The 15,540-nt window shown below is 51.6% G+C and overlaps 2 long non-coding RNA genes across 2 annotated transcripts; one reads left to right on the top strand and one right to left on the bottom strand.

Moving 5' to 3' along the window:
• Positions 1 to 643: 643 nt before the first annotated feature.
• LOC122705554 lies at positions 644 to 9,458 on the bottom strand. Its single transcript, XR_006344132.1, has 3 exons — positions 8,942 to 9,458; positions 3,554 to 3,689; positions 644 to 692 (listed from the first exon to the last, which is right to left on the bottom strand). It is a non-coding gene; the product is annotated as an uncharacterized LOC122705554 (long non-coding RNA).
• Positions 3,731 to 8,901, top strand: LOC122705555. The gene is made up of 3 exons (XR_006344133.1): positions 3,731 to 4,323; positions 5,121 to 5,174; positions 7,056 to 8,901. It is a non-coding gene; the product is annotated as an uncharacterized LOC122705555 (long non-coding RNA).
• Positions 9,459 to 15,540: the final 6,082 nt, after the last annotated feature.

The following is a 15,540-nucleotide window of genomic DNA, read 5'->3' as shown; positions in this document are numbered from 1 at the left end:
TTTAATATGGCCTGGGAAATGGAAATGGCGCCCAGTCTGTGGATGCCTCTCAAGTTCTGTTCCTGGAGACAGGGAGGGAAGGTGTTTCTTCTTGCTTCACTTTGACACCAAAGGAGGTGAGATGAAGCTTCTCAGGAGGTGCTGCTAATGAGGCATCCAAGATTTTCTTCTCTCTCCACTCGTGAATTTCCTTTTCCTTAACTGGGCGTTGGTGGACATATTCATACCAGGACGGGGCTTCCAGAGCAGATCATAACTGTCATTTGCTGGTGAGGTTCTTTCTAGAAGTTTCATGGACTGGGAGGAAGCTGAAATGAGGGCTTGCAAGATTGGCAAAGGAACAGCAAAGATGAAAAAGCTCCAGGCCAAGCTGGCCCCTGAGCTGGAAAATCTCTATTTTATTTATTTATGTATTAGTTTATTGGCCGTGCTGGGTCTTCATTGCTGTGCGGGCTTTTCTCTAGTTGCGACGAGCAACTGCTCTCTAATTGTGGTGCGCGGGCTTCTCATTGCAGTGGCTTCTCTTGTAGAGTACAGGCTATAGGGCACACGGGCTTCGGTAGTTGCAGCACGTGGGCTCAGCAGTTGCAGCTCCTGGGCTCTAGCATGCAGGCTCAATAGTTGTGATGCATGGGCTTGGTTGCTCCGTGGCATGTGGGGTCTTCCCGGACCAGGGATCGAAACCATGTCTCCTGCGTTGGGAGGTGGATTCTTTATCGCCACAAGGGAAGCCCCTGGAAAATCTTTAACAAAGACTTAAGGGAAACATAAAAGAGAAGGACAGACAGACAGATATGCCTAACAAATGTGTCCTCCTGTAAAGAAGTCAGAAAATGCTTGCACAGCAGAAAGAAAGGGTAAGGGTGGGAAGAGAGGAGAAGGGAGTCCAGGGGAAAAGTCACAGGAGTTTCTTTCTTTCTTTCTTTTTTTTAAAAATTTATTTTTATTTATTTATTTGACTGCACCGGGTCTTAGTTGCAGCGTGAGGAATTTAGTTCCCTGACCAAGAATCGAACACTGGGAGAATCCCCCTGCATTGGGAGCATGGAGCCTCACCTACTGGACTACCAGGGAAGTCCCCTTTCTTTCTTTTTTAATAGACTTTTTAAAAGAGCATTTTTAAGTCAACAGCAAAATTGCACAGAGTTCTTGCATACTCCTGTGTCCCCTCACACACAGCCTCCTTTCCATCATCAACATCCCCACCAGAATGGTACATTTGCTGTAATCGATGAACCTACACTGACACATTATTATCACCCAAAGTATATAGTTCACACTTGGGTTCACTCTTAGTGTTGTACGTTGTCCTGAAAATCCTCTCTCCCTCCCACCTAACTCCTGGAAATCACCGATCTTTTTTTACCATCTCCATTAGTTTTGCCTTTTCCAGAATTTCATATAGTTAAAATCACAGCTATGTAACCTTTGAAGATTGGCTTCTTTCACTTAGTAATATGCATTTAAGATTGCTCCATGTCTTTTCATGGCTTGAAAGCTCATTTCTTTTCATCGCTGAATGATAGCCCATTGTCTGGATGGACCACAGTTTATTTATCCATTCACCTATTGAAAGACACCTTGGTTGTCCCAAGTTTTGGCAGGTATGAGTAAAGCTGCTACAAGCATCTGTGTGCAGGTTTTTGTGTAGACACAATTTTCAGTTCCTTTAGGTAAATGCTAAGGAGTGTAGTGGCTGAATCATGAGGGAAGAGTATGTCCAGGTTTTGTTTTTGTTTTTGTATGTTTAGTTTTGTTAAAAACAAAAACCACTAAACCGTCTTCCAAAATGGCTGTACCGTTTTGATTCCCAAGAGCCATGAATGAGAGTTCCTGTTGCTCCACATCCTCGCCAGGATTTGGTGGTGTCATTGTTCTGGATTTTGGCCATTCTAATAGGTATATAGTAAAATCGCATTGTTTTTTTAATTTGCAATACCCTGATGACACATGATGTGAAGTATCTCTTCATATGCTTATTTGCCAACTGTATATTTTCTTTAGTGAGGTGTCTGCTTAGGTCTTTGTCCCATTAAAAAAAAAATCAACTTACTGAGTTTTAAGAGTTCTTTGTGTATTTTGGATACCAATTCTTCCTGAAATCTGTCTTTTGCAAGTATTAATATTTTTCTTATCTGTGGTTTGTCTTCTCATTCTCTTGAACCTTAGCTTCTGTGTTGATGGTTCTAGCCCTTGACTGAGGCCAGGTATGGTGTCAGGTTTAGCCATTTCCACCCAACTCAGGACTCCTCTCGTGGACGGTCTTTGCTCCAGGCACTTAGGAGGCTGGCAGAGACCTTATCAGATCTATATTGTGGTCAGCTGGTCCTTCCCTGCCCTGCCTATTCTGGGGTCCTCTCTATTCCTTTCTAGGGGCTGCTCCCCACAAAACCCTGTGCACACCTAGCTCCGTCTCAGCACCTGTTTCAGACCCAACTGACCTAGCACTGGGGAGAAAAGACGTCGGAGTGATAGCGCAGAGAGGGCCCTGCAGGGAGGTGGTCAGAGAAGGCCCCACGGATAATGTCAGGCGAAATCTGGAGGCAGGAGAGTGCCCAGCAGCCAAGGGAGCCAGAGGAGGGAAGGACAAGAACAAAGGCTCTTGCCTGTGTGACTGAGGCAGCGGGTGCCTGCCTGCGGAGTGGCAGGAGATGAGGCCACAAAGATCAGCGATGGGGATGGGGGACATATCCGCCAGGCCATAATCAGAAGTCTGGATTTATTCCAGTAGCCCTCAGAGGGCTTCAGCCTAGCAATGACGTGATCTGATTTGCAATTTTAAAAGCTCACACTGGCTGCAGGGTGGAGAACGGATTACAAGAAGGGAAACAAGGAGACCAGTTGGGCATTTTATTGCTTTGGTTAATGGACATATCCCAGCTCAGCAACTTCTGCCCTTCAAAGACAATCATGCTGGCCAGTTGCATAGAATCCCATGCACACTCATTGCAAGCACTCACACGCCTCAAGGACCCCCGCATTCATAAAGACCCCCCAGACTCTTCTGGACACATGTGCATATGTGTGCATTCATGTTCCCCTGCGTGCACAGAGGCTGACAAGTCTCACACACACGTGCTCCCCCATACATGGCACCAGCAGAGATATTTGCATGCACGTGCAAGCTCACACACTCCCATTTACACTTCTCATGCATATATGAGATACTGTCATGCACACACGCACACAGAGCTACACAGTTTTCTACACAGCTACACAGACACACCAGCCCCATTTTCCAAAGAGAAGCAGGTCTGGGCAGGGGAGGTGCCTGGGGAAAGGTGTTAGGGTTTTTATGAGAGGAGGAGGGACCTGTGAACCCACTTAGTCATTGGAGAAGGAAAATGCCCAAACACATGCCTGCTTTCCCCTAAATTGCTCCTGATGGTTGGGTCAGCCTGTTACTAGGGAGACTGCACTAAAGCCTTCATATATCAGCTTACCTTGGTCTCCAGCTGTGCAGCTCCTCCTCTCTCAGCCACCCTCCTATCCATCCACCCCCACATCCATCAGTCCTCACACACTCCTAAGGATGTAGTCAGCCCCCAAATACCTGAGAAAGCCTACAGTTCCCAGTAGGAGGAGAATGGGAGTTTTCCTTTGGGGCCTTGCTTGCTAAGCCAGGTGGAGGGCAGAAGACAGGCTGGGAGGTGGGGACGCAGCCGGATTAGGGGCTACTTTGGGATAATCTGGAGGTAGAAGAAGTAGAAGAGAAATAGCCCTGGAGGACCCCACCCTACCCCACCCTGCCACCGGCTCCTCCCAGAACGTCTTCCCTTCTGGCTCTAAGCCACAACCCCAGTGACCTGCCAGCAACCAGCTGCTCCTCAAACTCACACCGATTCAGATCCTAGCACATGCCGCCCCCACTGCCACCTGGAGCAGCTTCCTTATCCCTCCAGACTGGGCTCAGGAGAGCCACCTTCTCAGGAAAGTCGTCTCTGTCCCACAGTGTCGCTCCGATCAGAGCCTTCCCACCCCCCCACCCCCACCGTGCTCCCTCTCCATCTCAGTGCTCCTGCTGAGCTGCTCAGCGACTACCGGTTTCTACTTGTCTGCCTCCCTTTTAGGGCAGACAGCTATCTGTGCCCAGCCCATAGAGGTGCTCCGTAAATATGTCTTGAATAAGTGAATAAGCGAAGGTTCCTTCCGTGTGCCAGTGAAACTAGAAAGAACATTCTATGTGAAAAGGATTTCTTATTCTGTTCTTTCTTTAGTTACTCCAGGGGCCACGTGGTAACCACTCCGGCTCCTCCAGCTCGCCCCATCGGATGCCTGTGGCTGTGATTTCTCTTCTACTACTTCTACCTTCATCCAACTCTGGTATGTGTTATGGAATAACATCAGGTCCCCTGAGTTGGGGCAGGAGACAATGGGGAGATGTGGAAACTGGGGTGATATGGAGTGGACAAATTCGAGTTAATATCAATAATTCCCTGTAACTTACTATGAGGAGGTGGTGGTGAACATGGCAGAGTGTGTGTGTGTGTGTGTGTGTGTGTGTGTGTGTGTGTGATCTGTTGGCAGGGAGGGTAAGGTTGGCATTTGAGGATGAAAAGAGCAAGAAAGTCCCGGGAGGAAGAAGACCTTAAACAATCCCGACAGGGCTGACGCAGTCTGCTGATTAAAAGACAGGGCTGACTGGAGCATCCTTGCCGCCAAAGAAGTCTATGCTAAGCCAGGACAGCAGGCTCAGTGACTTTGGCACCTGGGCAGTGCTGGGGGAAACGGCCACTGGTCCAGCAGGATCCTGGCCTTTCTGAGGCCAGCAGAATCCTACTTTTTCTCCCAAGGAGCAGAGAAATAGGAAAACTGATAGCCATCCTTCAGTGAGTGTTTACTACAGAGAAGTAAACACATTCTACTGCCGCATTCTGCTCCACGGCGTGACCCCCATCACCAGTCAATCATGAGTGCACCCATCACCTCCAGGCCAGAATGGGGAGTCAGAATTCTTCTCCACACAAGGTTCCAAGGAGCCATGACTGGTCGGTTGGAGCGGGCACACAAGGTGGACCCTTTGGGCCATCATCGGTCTCCTTTGTGCTGAGTGCTTAATAAATCTCTCCTTCAGTTCTCATGACAAATCCAAGGGATAAAGATTAACTTTTATTTTCCAGGTAAAGAACAAAGGAGGGTCAGCCTGGCTGAGGAGCTTGACCAAGTTCACACAGGTAGTGAGAGTTGGGGTGAAAATTCAGACTCCAGGGTTCTGTCTCCCAAGTCCATGCTCTTGCCACCTTGCCAGGCTGCCTGCCGCCCTGGGCATCGGTACCACCATGTTGTGAGCATTTGCTGGGGCTCTGCTGCCTCCCAGTCTCCCAAATTCCTGTATCATTTGAGGTTCCAGCTAGAAAGAGGTGTTACCAGCAAACAGGGCAACAGGGGAGTCTTTCAATAAGGGACTGTTCACCAAGGGTGGGCAGTGCCACAGGAAACCAAAAAGCATGATAAAGACCTTGATGGACAGGAGGGAGATGAGTGGAAGCTGGAGAGAGCCATACCTCCAAAGGAAAGTAGCAAGGGGAACAAATGCCCCCAGCTCTCTCCTCGCACCCTCCAGACTCCTTCAAGGGAGCCTCCCACTGGACAGACCCAACCAGAAGCCAGAAGGCATGAGACTTCAGCTGATGTGACCCACACGGGTCAGCCTCCTGGGTAGGAGTGGGGAGGGGGGAAGGATAGAAGGATGGAGCTCTAGATGAGCAAACTGACAAAACCATCCAGGATGTTCCTTTCTTATTTAGGGGCCGAGGACAGGAATTTCCCTTCCTGAGACGTGTTTATGAACTGATAGTGTAAGTCCCATTCCAAGGTCAGGAGAAGACCGAGGTCTCTGCTCAAGTGGTCAGGCAGAGAGAGGTCATTCTTCCTTCCTCCACCTTTTGGTTCTATTTGGGCCCTCACCTGACTGGGTGAAGATGACCCACATTAGGAAGGACAACCTGCTTTATTCAGTCTAGAGATTCAAGTGCTAATCTTATCCAGAAACACCCAGAATGATGTCTGACCAAATATCAGGGCATCCTGTGACCCAGGGAGGTTGGCACACAAAATTAGCCATCATCACACCATGACTGGCAGAGGGGTGATACCAGCAAAGGTATGCTAAGCAGACTGCTCTGCAGTGTGACCTTGGCAACAATGCTCACTACCTCAGTTCAGTTCAGTTGCTCAAGTCACGTCCGACTCTTTGTGACCCCATAGACTGCAGCACGCCAGGCCTCCTTGTCCATCACCAACTCCCGGAGCCTACTCAAGCTCATGTCCATTGCATCAGTGATGCCATCCAACCATCTCATCCTCTGTCGTCCCCTTCTCCTCTCACCTTCAGTCTTTCCCAGCATCAGGGTCTTTTCCAATGAGTTGGCTCTTTGCATCAGGTGGCCAAAGTATTGGAGCTTCAGCTTCAGCATCAGTCCTTTCAATGAGTATTCAGGACTGATTTCCTTTAGGATGGACTGGTTGGATCTCCTTGCAGTCCAAGGGACTCTCAAGAGTCTTCTCCAACACCATAGTTCAAAAGCATCAATTCTTCGATGCTCATTTTTCTTTATAGTCCAACTCGCACATCCATGCATGACTACTGGAAAAAACCATAGCCTTGACTAGACGGACCTTTGTTGATAAAGTAATGTCTCTGCTCACTACCTAGCATCACTTAGATCCTGCTCCTCCTCCCTTTCCGAGCTGGACCTCCAGCCTTCCTGCTGATGTTTCGAGCATCCCTAGATCCTTCCAACAAATCTTTCCTGTGCTTAAAAGTGTCAGAGTCCATTTCAGGGGCTCTCAGTAAGAACCCGGAGAGGACAGAGTGATGACGCGTGTAGTAGTGAGTGGTCCTTTGACAGGAGCACCAGGAATGATCAGAGGAGGAGTCATCTAAGCCACACGTCAGGGAGGCCCTCAGAGGCTCCCAGTTCCCCTTCTGAACGTCATGGCTCTGCCATTCGTAATGTTAGACAATCTTGCTCTGAGGTCATCAGTGTTTTCAGTTGAGTTGCCTCCGGGACACCCCAGGAAAGTGAATTCTCCTGCGTGTATCCCATTCCCAGACTTGGTTTGCTTTTGGAGGCTGAAGGACAGACTGCCCTGGCCCCAAGCCAAGACCCTGTCACAACCCCATGTGGCTGCCTTGAAGTCAACGGTCCTGAGACAAACACCTCCTCCCGGGAGGAAGCCTCATCCTTGAAGGGAAAGCCCCTTCCCTACCCGCTCACCCCTCAGGAGCCTCCTTCTTCCAGAAGCCTGCAGCTGAGGTGAGTTTACCTCGACCGAACTGCCCTTAAGAAGTAGCCAGCTGTGTGACCACCCCCAACCCCACGCAGGATTCGGGTGTCTCTCTGGATGTTCAATATTTGTTCAGGGAAGTAGAAGGAAAGCAAAGCGGAAACCACCAAAGTAACAGGTTGGTGCCTGAGGTAACTGGGCCACAGAGCCAGCAGAAGGGCTGGACATGGCAGCCTGAGGACTGGCCAGAGGGACCAAGTGGGGTCTGGAGACCCAGGGGGCTCTGGCCTCTCCCTTTGCACACACCCGCTCTTAGGTCTCTGGCCCACGGGGCCTGCGCGCACGCCATCACTGGGTCTGACTCGTCAGCAGGATTGATGCCCCGCGTCAGGGCCCATTCTGTCACCAGGCTGCCGTCAGAGCAGGCGTGCGTGTTCCCTGCCCTCAGAAAACCTCCCCTCAGGCTTGTGGCTGATACAGCGGGTTAAGCGCTCTGGTGGGAAACTGCAGGGAGGCACTGGCCTGTCACAGGGGTGCCTTGAGTCAGCTCCTCTCTCCCCAAGACCTCTACCTTCCTCCTCTTCCTCCAGCCCCACAGGCCCTGAGGATGAGCCCATGGCTGGCCTCCCAAACGTCTCCCCTCACCTCCTCCATCCACCCTCATGACAGGGCTGGAGGCAGAGCCTTGGAGCCGGTCTGGGGAGACCTGCCCTGCCGTCTCATGGCCCGAGAGACACTGGCTGCCTCTGTCCGCTGGGGTCACCATCCCACCCAGCAACCCCCAAGTTCAGGTCAGTAGGAAAGCCCCCCCTCCCAGGACACAGAGACTCCCCAGGCCCCACGGAGTCCTGCACGGAGCACAGCTGGGCAGTCTTTGCTGAGACGCAGAGAACAAGGGCCTGGTTCATAGAGGAGAACAGGATTGGGGACGGTCGGACCCCACCAGGCCCGAGCCCATCTGTGTCTGGGCCACCTGTCGACCCCACCGGGGACCACCAGCCCGCCCCTTGTCTGAGGCAGCCAACACAGTGGAAGCCCAGGGCAGGGCACGCCCCTCTGGCCACCCTGTCCCCCCGCCCCCCACTGTCTCCCCAACCTTCCCAAGCTGCCCATTCAGGGCTCCTGCCTGGCTCCAGGCCGCCCAGGACGGACGAGAGGGTCTAAGCCTTCATGAGCTCCCCTCTGCCCCGGGGGGCTTGGCTAGGTGAGGGGGGCAGGACCGGGTGAGGAGGGCCGCTGAGCGCTGGAGAACCAGCCCTTCATCTTGGCTTCAGTAAAGCCACCCCCCTCCCCATTCAGCCCAAAGCTGGCTGGCATTGGCATGCACCATAAATCTCCAGGATGCTGCAGCTGTGACTGGATTATTTATAGCTCCAGCCTTAGATTTCTAACACGAAAATATCACACAAAGGGGAAGGTAATGAAATCTCACCTCTCCCCGCACGTCCCCCACTCACTCCGAACGGCAGGGCTTTCCAGAAGCCCCTGTGGCCGAAGGCGCGTGAGGGGGTGCCCGTCGCCCCCCACCCCTGCCTGCCTGCCTCCTGTCAGTCACAGCACGTCGTCACCCCTCTCGCATGCACCCGCTCCCGTTTCTCTCTCTCTCACTCATGCATTTCCTCACAGGCGATCCTGTTTGTTCTCTCTCCCCCCTCAGCTCTCCCTGCCCAAGCCCTTCCTCTGCCCCCCCACCCCACCCCCAGACACTCACACATCCTTGGCCTTTTCCTTCTGTCCTGCTATCTCCCTGCATGACTCACCCCCTTGGCGGGTGTGTTTGCTTTTTTTTGCTTTGTCAATGAAGATGCCGGCACATTAATTCCCCGGCCTGTCCTCCTCTGTGAGGTACCTCAGCTCCTGGTCATCAATCGTGGGTGGAAGTGGCAGCTTTCATCCAAGTCGCTCGGCCTTTAAAACTCCCGTGGGCCCCGTCTCTCCCCAGAGGGACCCTTTCTGCAGCCCACGGCAGTGAGGGCCCGCGCCCCTGGGCTTTGACACACACAGACACGCCGAGAATGTGGGCCAGGGAGCACGCCTCTCAGCCTGCGGGAGGGAACATCAAGGCCTGGGCCCTGTGAACTGGACTCCAGCCCAGGTGCAGAGGACCAGGAGATTCCCGCCTGCTCTCTCCTGGGTGACGGTCTCGATGGTTTTTCGGAACATCAGCTTCACACCACCCCACAGGCACAGGTCGGAAAGTCTGAGCCTTGTGCAAGCTCCCACGGAGAGCCAAGGCCCTACCGCCTCCCTGCCAGGTCCCCTTGGCTCAGCTGCCTGGGCCCACAGAAGAAGAATCAGACAGGGACACGGCAACTCCGCCTGCCGTGGTCGGCAATCCCTTCTATCCAGACATCAGAGTGGTTGGGGATACCGTGTGTGTGTGTGTGTGTGTGTGCAGTCGTGTACGTCTTGTGCCAGGATGGGGGGGGAGGGAGTCACAGACAAGAGCAGTTCACCCTGGCTAGGAGCTGAGAGAAGGGTCTGGGGACAGAAACCCTGCAACTCCCCATCAACTCCCCATCCAGGCATTTCCTGGAAAGCTCTCTCCTTTTTTATCTTAAAAATTCACTTGGCTTTGGGTTTTATATCTGTCATCATTACAGTATAAAAATGTCTTAAATTACTTGTAATTAAATACTTAATTTTTTTTTTTTCTGAAACCTTTGCTTAACTATTACCTTCGTGGAAGCTGAGTCTCAAAAACCTTCTAGCTCAACCCGAGACTGAGGGCACAAATGTCTCAGTTAAAGATCTAGGAAACCAGTCTCTGAGGTAAGGATATGGGGTGTGAAACAATGGGGTAAGGATAAGAACATTGGGTTTTCATTCTGGCTCTGCTGATTATTAGCTGTGTGACCTTAGCTAAATCACTTAACCTCTCTGTGCTTTAGAACCGTGACCTATAGAACAGCATCCGTCCCACAGGGCTTTTATGAGGATTAAATGCATTAATGTATATAAAGTGCTTAGAACGGTAACTAGCACAATATTCAGCTCAGTAGCTCAGTCTTTGCGACCCCATGGGCTGCAGCACACCAGGCCTCCCTGTCCATCACCAACTCCTGGAGTTTGCTCGAACTCCTGTCCCTTAAGTCGGTGAGGCCATCCAACCGTCTCATCCTCTGTCATCCCCAGATGTTTGCAATTGGTTTTCTGTAGAAGGCCAACATGAAACCACTGCATCTACTGCCAGGAAGTGAAATTAGAGATCACTCCTGCCTCCCTCCTAGCCTGTGCTTCTGGCCCCCAGGCCCATACCTCGCCCCACCCACTGCAGGCTTCTAATCATGCATTCTATCTGCAGCACAGTCAGCAGAAACATTCTCTATTCCAGGCACTGTTCCTGGACTGAGCCTGGAGTATTTCATGAGCCCTTCTGGGAAGGGGAGGTGGAAACATGCAAGCAGCCCTTGGGCCACATTTGGAACTGAAGACCCAAAGATGAGTAGTTGTCATCCCTTTTTTCAAAGAGTCCCTGCCTCGCTGAAGGGAGCCAGCAGCACAGAGATAAAAGAATGAGGGCAGTGCAAGTGTGGTTATGACGTTGACACACGGCATGGAACACCCTAGCCTCGTGTATATATCAGATTTCTGCTCTGACGTCACCTTCCAGAACCATCTGTATAAAACAACACTCTCTCCATCCTGTCAACCACTCTCCCCCTCCCTACCTTATCCACCTAAATAGTATATGATATGTACTGACATATTTTGACGTATTTATTTGTTGTTGGTCTGCCCCACCAGAATGCAAGCTTCCTGAAGACAGGCCCTTTGTATTGCTTCCTCTTGAATGCTCTGTGTTTGCAGAGACAATGGCTGAGAGTAGGTGCTCCATAGGTGTCTGCTAAATAAAGGAACTGTAAGCAAATCCGTCTTTAACGTCTTGATTTTTGCTTCGATAAAATAGGTGACGAAGCACAATTCTCACTTGCCACATGGGGAAACTCTAACTTGAAAAGAGATGCTACATGATAATCAGACACGCTTGTGACTCATCTAAAAGCAGATGCAAATTAATTTAGCTGAGACCAAGTCCATGCATGGTTTGCATTCCCTGATGTTTAAGTGATGAGGGGCCCATGTTCACAAACAGCTCAGGTGTGCCCACTCCATGAGCTCTTCTCTGCAGTTGATCCACCTGGTCCTGAAAATGGTGAGCGCGGATGCCACCATCTTCAAGGGAGTGACTGCCTGTGGGCACATAGCTGGTTTGGGAGTGTAGGCTTTTGCCATTCAAGAGGACTTGCCTGTGAGTCCTTATGGGGCTGCAGGCTAATCAGGCTGTGTGTGCAATGTCAGGACCTAAGGAATAACTGGAAATAGCCATGTAGTAGTCTATGTCTTGAATCACTTAGTCAAGTGAGAGGCCTAGAAAAGGGCACGTCAAGGATTCAGCCGAACTATTTCAAGACCAAGCAAGAACAGGTTAAGAGAGATGATGTTGCCTGGTGGCTGCAGCCAGGGCAGGTGGGGAAGAGGGCAGGGGTTAGGGAGATGGGGAAGGCCTCCCATCTGTGTATTTTTACTCTCCAGGGCATCAAGACCTCTGGGCTGCTAGTTATCAAGGTACTGGTTGGCCCACTCAGAGAAATTTGCTTTGGGCCAAGTTTTCTTCCAGCAGAGCCTAGAGAAGGGCCGGATGCCTGACCAGTGGGGCAGAGGCCAAAATTGAAGTATCAGGAAGATCTACCATCAGACCCAGAACAGCCTCATTCCTGAGTCACACTTTCCTGCCACCTTGGTGTACCTCGCAACACTCATGTATTCGGCATATGGGCCGTTTTTTCATCTTAAACCAGTGGACAAGTAAGACCCGGGATTTTTCCCTTCCTGCTCAGTGAACTCCTATCTGCTCATCAAAACCCAAGCCAAATTGCCCAAGCTAAAAGCAGTTGCCCTACGGTTACCAAATTGTATGTTTCTGGAACTCTTCCCCGAGACATTGTAAGCCTATCAACATGGACTTTTGCTTACTTATGACCACATTCTCCCATCCAAGTACTAACCAGGCCTGACCCTGCCTAGCTTCTGAGATCAGACGAGATCAGACACATTCAGGGTGGTATGGCCATAGATTATGACCACATTTTAAATGCTGAATAAGTGATAATTGAGCAGATGACCCAACACAGCAAGGACAATCCATGCTTCCTGGCTCCAAGAGCCTGATTACATCACTCATTCCTCCCCCCATAAGCCAAGCGTCTGCTCAGCTGAGAGGGCAGGATGTTCCTGTTTGGCAGGGACAGTTCCAGGTTTTGATGACCTGCCTCAACCAGATCGATATCTATTCCAAGTTATTGTTTGTGTATGTTCTGTGGGGGCCGAGGGGAATGGTTACATAAGCCAGTGAGACCACATTCACTTGCAGCAGCTCTCTCCTCCTGGTGCCATGGATGCCTGGCTCCATTTAGGTGAGGGTTCCTCATGTCTTCCCCCAGCCTCCAAACTCCCCGCAGCCACCTGGGCAGATTGGGAACAAGAACTCCTGTCAATTGCAGCCTGTCAACCTTCCAGACAGGCCAGAAGCCCCTCCCCTTTGGGGGACCCTGGGGTGGAATCGGCTGGGAGAATGTCACTGCTCTTGTCTGACAGTGAGCATGGGGGCCCTGTGCTCTGGAAGGGCGAGGGGTGCATTCCAGGCTGGGCTGTGTAAGAAAATGCAGCTTCCTAAGGCAGCCCAGGCAAAGCCAGCTTCTTGATCCACCAGGGCCCCAGGGGATAGGGCACAGGCAAAGCAAATCTTGAACCATCTGCAGCCTCTCCCCTGTAGCTCAGAGGTCTCAGGGCTCTGGGACAAAATTCACTTTATCAACAGCCTGTCTGCCCAGCTTGTCACTCCCCCAGCCACTTTCACTACCCCTCAAACTGACTTCTTCCTTGAGGAAGGTAAGAGCATCAGTGTGTCAAAACTGACCACAGATGACTTCACCGATAAAATAATCTATCGTCTCATTTGACCCCCTTTATCATTCTTCGAAGCAGGCACTATTCTCTCTACTTAACAGAGAAGAAATTCAAGGCTCAGAGTGAGAACACTGGTACAGAAGAAACACTTGCCCCTCGGTCTAATCCCAGAGCCTGAAGGAATTCTTTCCAAGAATCCACATTTGTGTATTTCATGGGAGTTTCTGGGGGGAAGCCCCTCCTGAAGAAGGAGACAAACAAACTTCATCCCCCAGAGCAGCAGGGACAAAGCTAAAACTCTAAAAAAAGGGTGAGACACAAATCTCAAACTCCACTCTCAGCCCCTTCCTTCCCCAAGCCTTTAACCAGAATGGCTACAGAATGAGAACCCACAGCCAGGAGATTCCAGGAGGCCAGCCTGAAACCCACACCCGCTCCGCAGGCCAAAGTGATGAGGGGCTGGAAGTATTGGGAAGGGCTCAGATTGTGTCTGATTAAGAGCACGGGCCTGCAAGAAGTCAAGTGTCCCTAGCCTCGAATTCTAGCTCCTCTGTCTACTGGGGGACCGCAGTCCCTCAACTTCACGGTGTCTCCGTTTCCTCCACTGTAAAAAGAGGGGGCAGCAGTAGCTCTCTGGTGGGTGCTGTGAGAGTGTAGTCAGATCATGCCCAGAGAGTGCTTGCTGCAGGCGGACCACATCCTGAGAGCTGGGCTAGGAGGCTGCGGTGCTGCGGAGGCAAGGGAGTGGGTGGGAGACAGGTTTCAACTGAGCAGTGCTCCTCTGTGAACTTAAGCCAGTGCCTTAAAGCTCTGTCTCCAGGGCTCACCTCTCAGATGGATTATCCTTTGCAGCGCTGCCCTAAGCCTTGCTTGGAAGTCACACGTAAGGGAAATGCCTTGCACGTGTAAACTGCTCAGAATTCACCAATCCTTTCCTTCTCTTCCCTGGAATGTAAAATGACCTCCAGAAAACATCTGACCTCCAGCTTTGGTTTATCATCAAGAGGGATACATGGCTTCATATGCACCACGCCAGACACAGTAATAAATGTTCCTTCCCTTGAGAAGGTAAAATGGGGACAAGCTGGATAGGTGCTGGGGTGGGGGGGGCAGGAAAAGAGCTGAGCAGGACAGTGGGCAGCAGTGGGCATGCCAGGGATGTGGGTAGGGGTGCTTTCTGGCTTTATCAGGGGGTGTTCAGGGAAGGCGTGCCCAGGAGCTGGGGGACAGTCCTCATGCCTCTGCGTGCGTGCTCAGTGAGTCCGATTCTTTGCGACCCCAGGGACTCCTCTGTCCATGGGACTTTCCAGGCAAGAATACTGGAGTGGGCTGCCATTTCCTCTTCGAGGAGATCTTCCCAACCCAGGGATAGAGCCCGCTTCTCCTGCATTGCAGGCGTCTTCTTGACTTGCTGAGCCATCGGGAAGTGCCTCACGCCTCACTCAGAGCAAAAGGAGGAGCTAGGGCCAGGCCCAGAGGGCTCTGTTCCCCTGACAATTAGGGAAATGACCTGCCCCCTTTCTGAGCCTGTATTATCTCTGCAAAATGAAGTGCTCCGAAAGGTCCCCCCAGTTGGAATTTTCTAGGAGGCTGGATATCAGCTTTGGAGGCTTGGTCTTCCTCCTGGTCTGCAGCCTTCTGCCTGCTTTCTCCGTCTGCCACCACCTCACCTCCCTACCCTCTCCTGCTCAGACACGCAGAGTTTATTTTTAACCAGGGTTTATAAGCAGGATCTGGAAAAGCCTGTCTGCAGAAGTTCCCTCTCCCACAGCAGGAAGGGGAGGCGCTGGGGCAGGGAGACCTGCCCACAGGTGTGGAGCGCAGGGCAGCAGACCTCACCATTAACGCAGCCCGGCCGTCCCTGGCCAGCTGGAGGACTGGAAGGGGGCCCAGGGCTGGCCCTGGCTGCTCCGGTCGGGAGGACAGGGTGCGCCTGTGGCAGGGATGGGGTGGAACCTTCTAGGCTTTCCTGACATCACTTCTCCAGGAAGGGCTGATTGGCCCAGGGCTTCCCTCTCCCTGGGGGAAGGCTCCGGGCAGAGTGGCCCAATGCCCCGTATTGCAGGCCAGGCCTCTGTGCTGCTCTGGCACAGGGGCAGGGGCAGGTGAGGCCAGGTTACCTAACAGGCAGATTAAGCATGTGCTTAGGGCACTGGCATCAAAAGGGCATCAACAAAGTGTTTGGGTTTGGTTTGCCTTTTTTTTTTTTTAAAGCTAATTCTTAGTATTTCAAAAATGGCAATGCAGTAGTCGTCCCGGGGGGGGGGGGGGGATAAAAAATCAGAGTTTGATTAGACTTTGTCACACTGATTTTCAGATTTAGGATGGTTTTTATTTTGAATTTGGTGCAGGGAGGTGCACCCTAACCTCTCAGCTCTAAGGCAGGCTGGAAATCTTAAT

The sequence above is a fragment of the Cervus elaphus genome, chromosome 12 (genome assembly GCF_910594005.1).
Source record: "Cervus elaphus chromosome 12, mCerEla1.1, whole genome shotgun sequence".
Lineage (NCBI taxonomy): Eukaryota > Metazoa > Chordata > Mammalia > Artiodactyla > Cervidae > Cervus > Cervus elaphus.
Note: the sequence above shows the minus strand (reverse complement) of the source record. Positions and strands in the feature narration are given on the sequence as shown.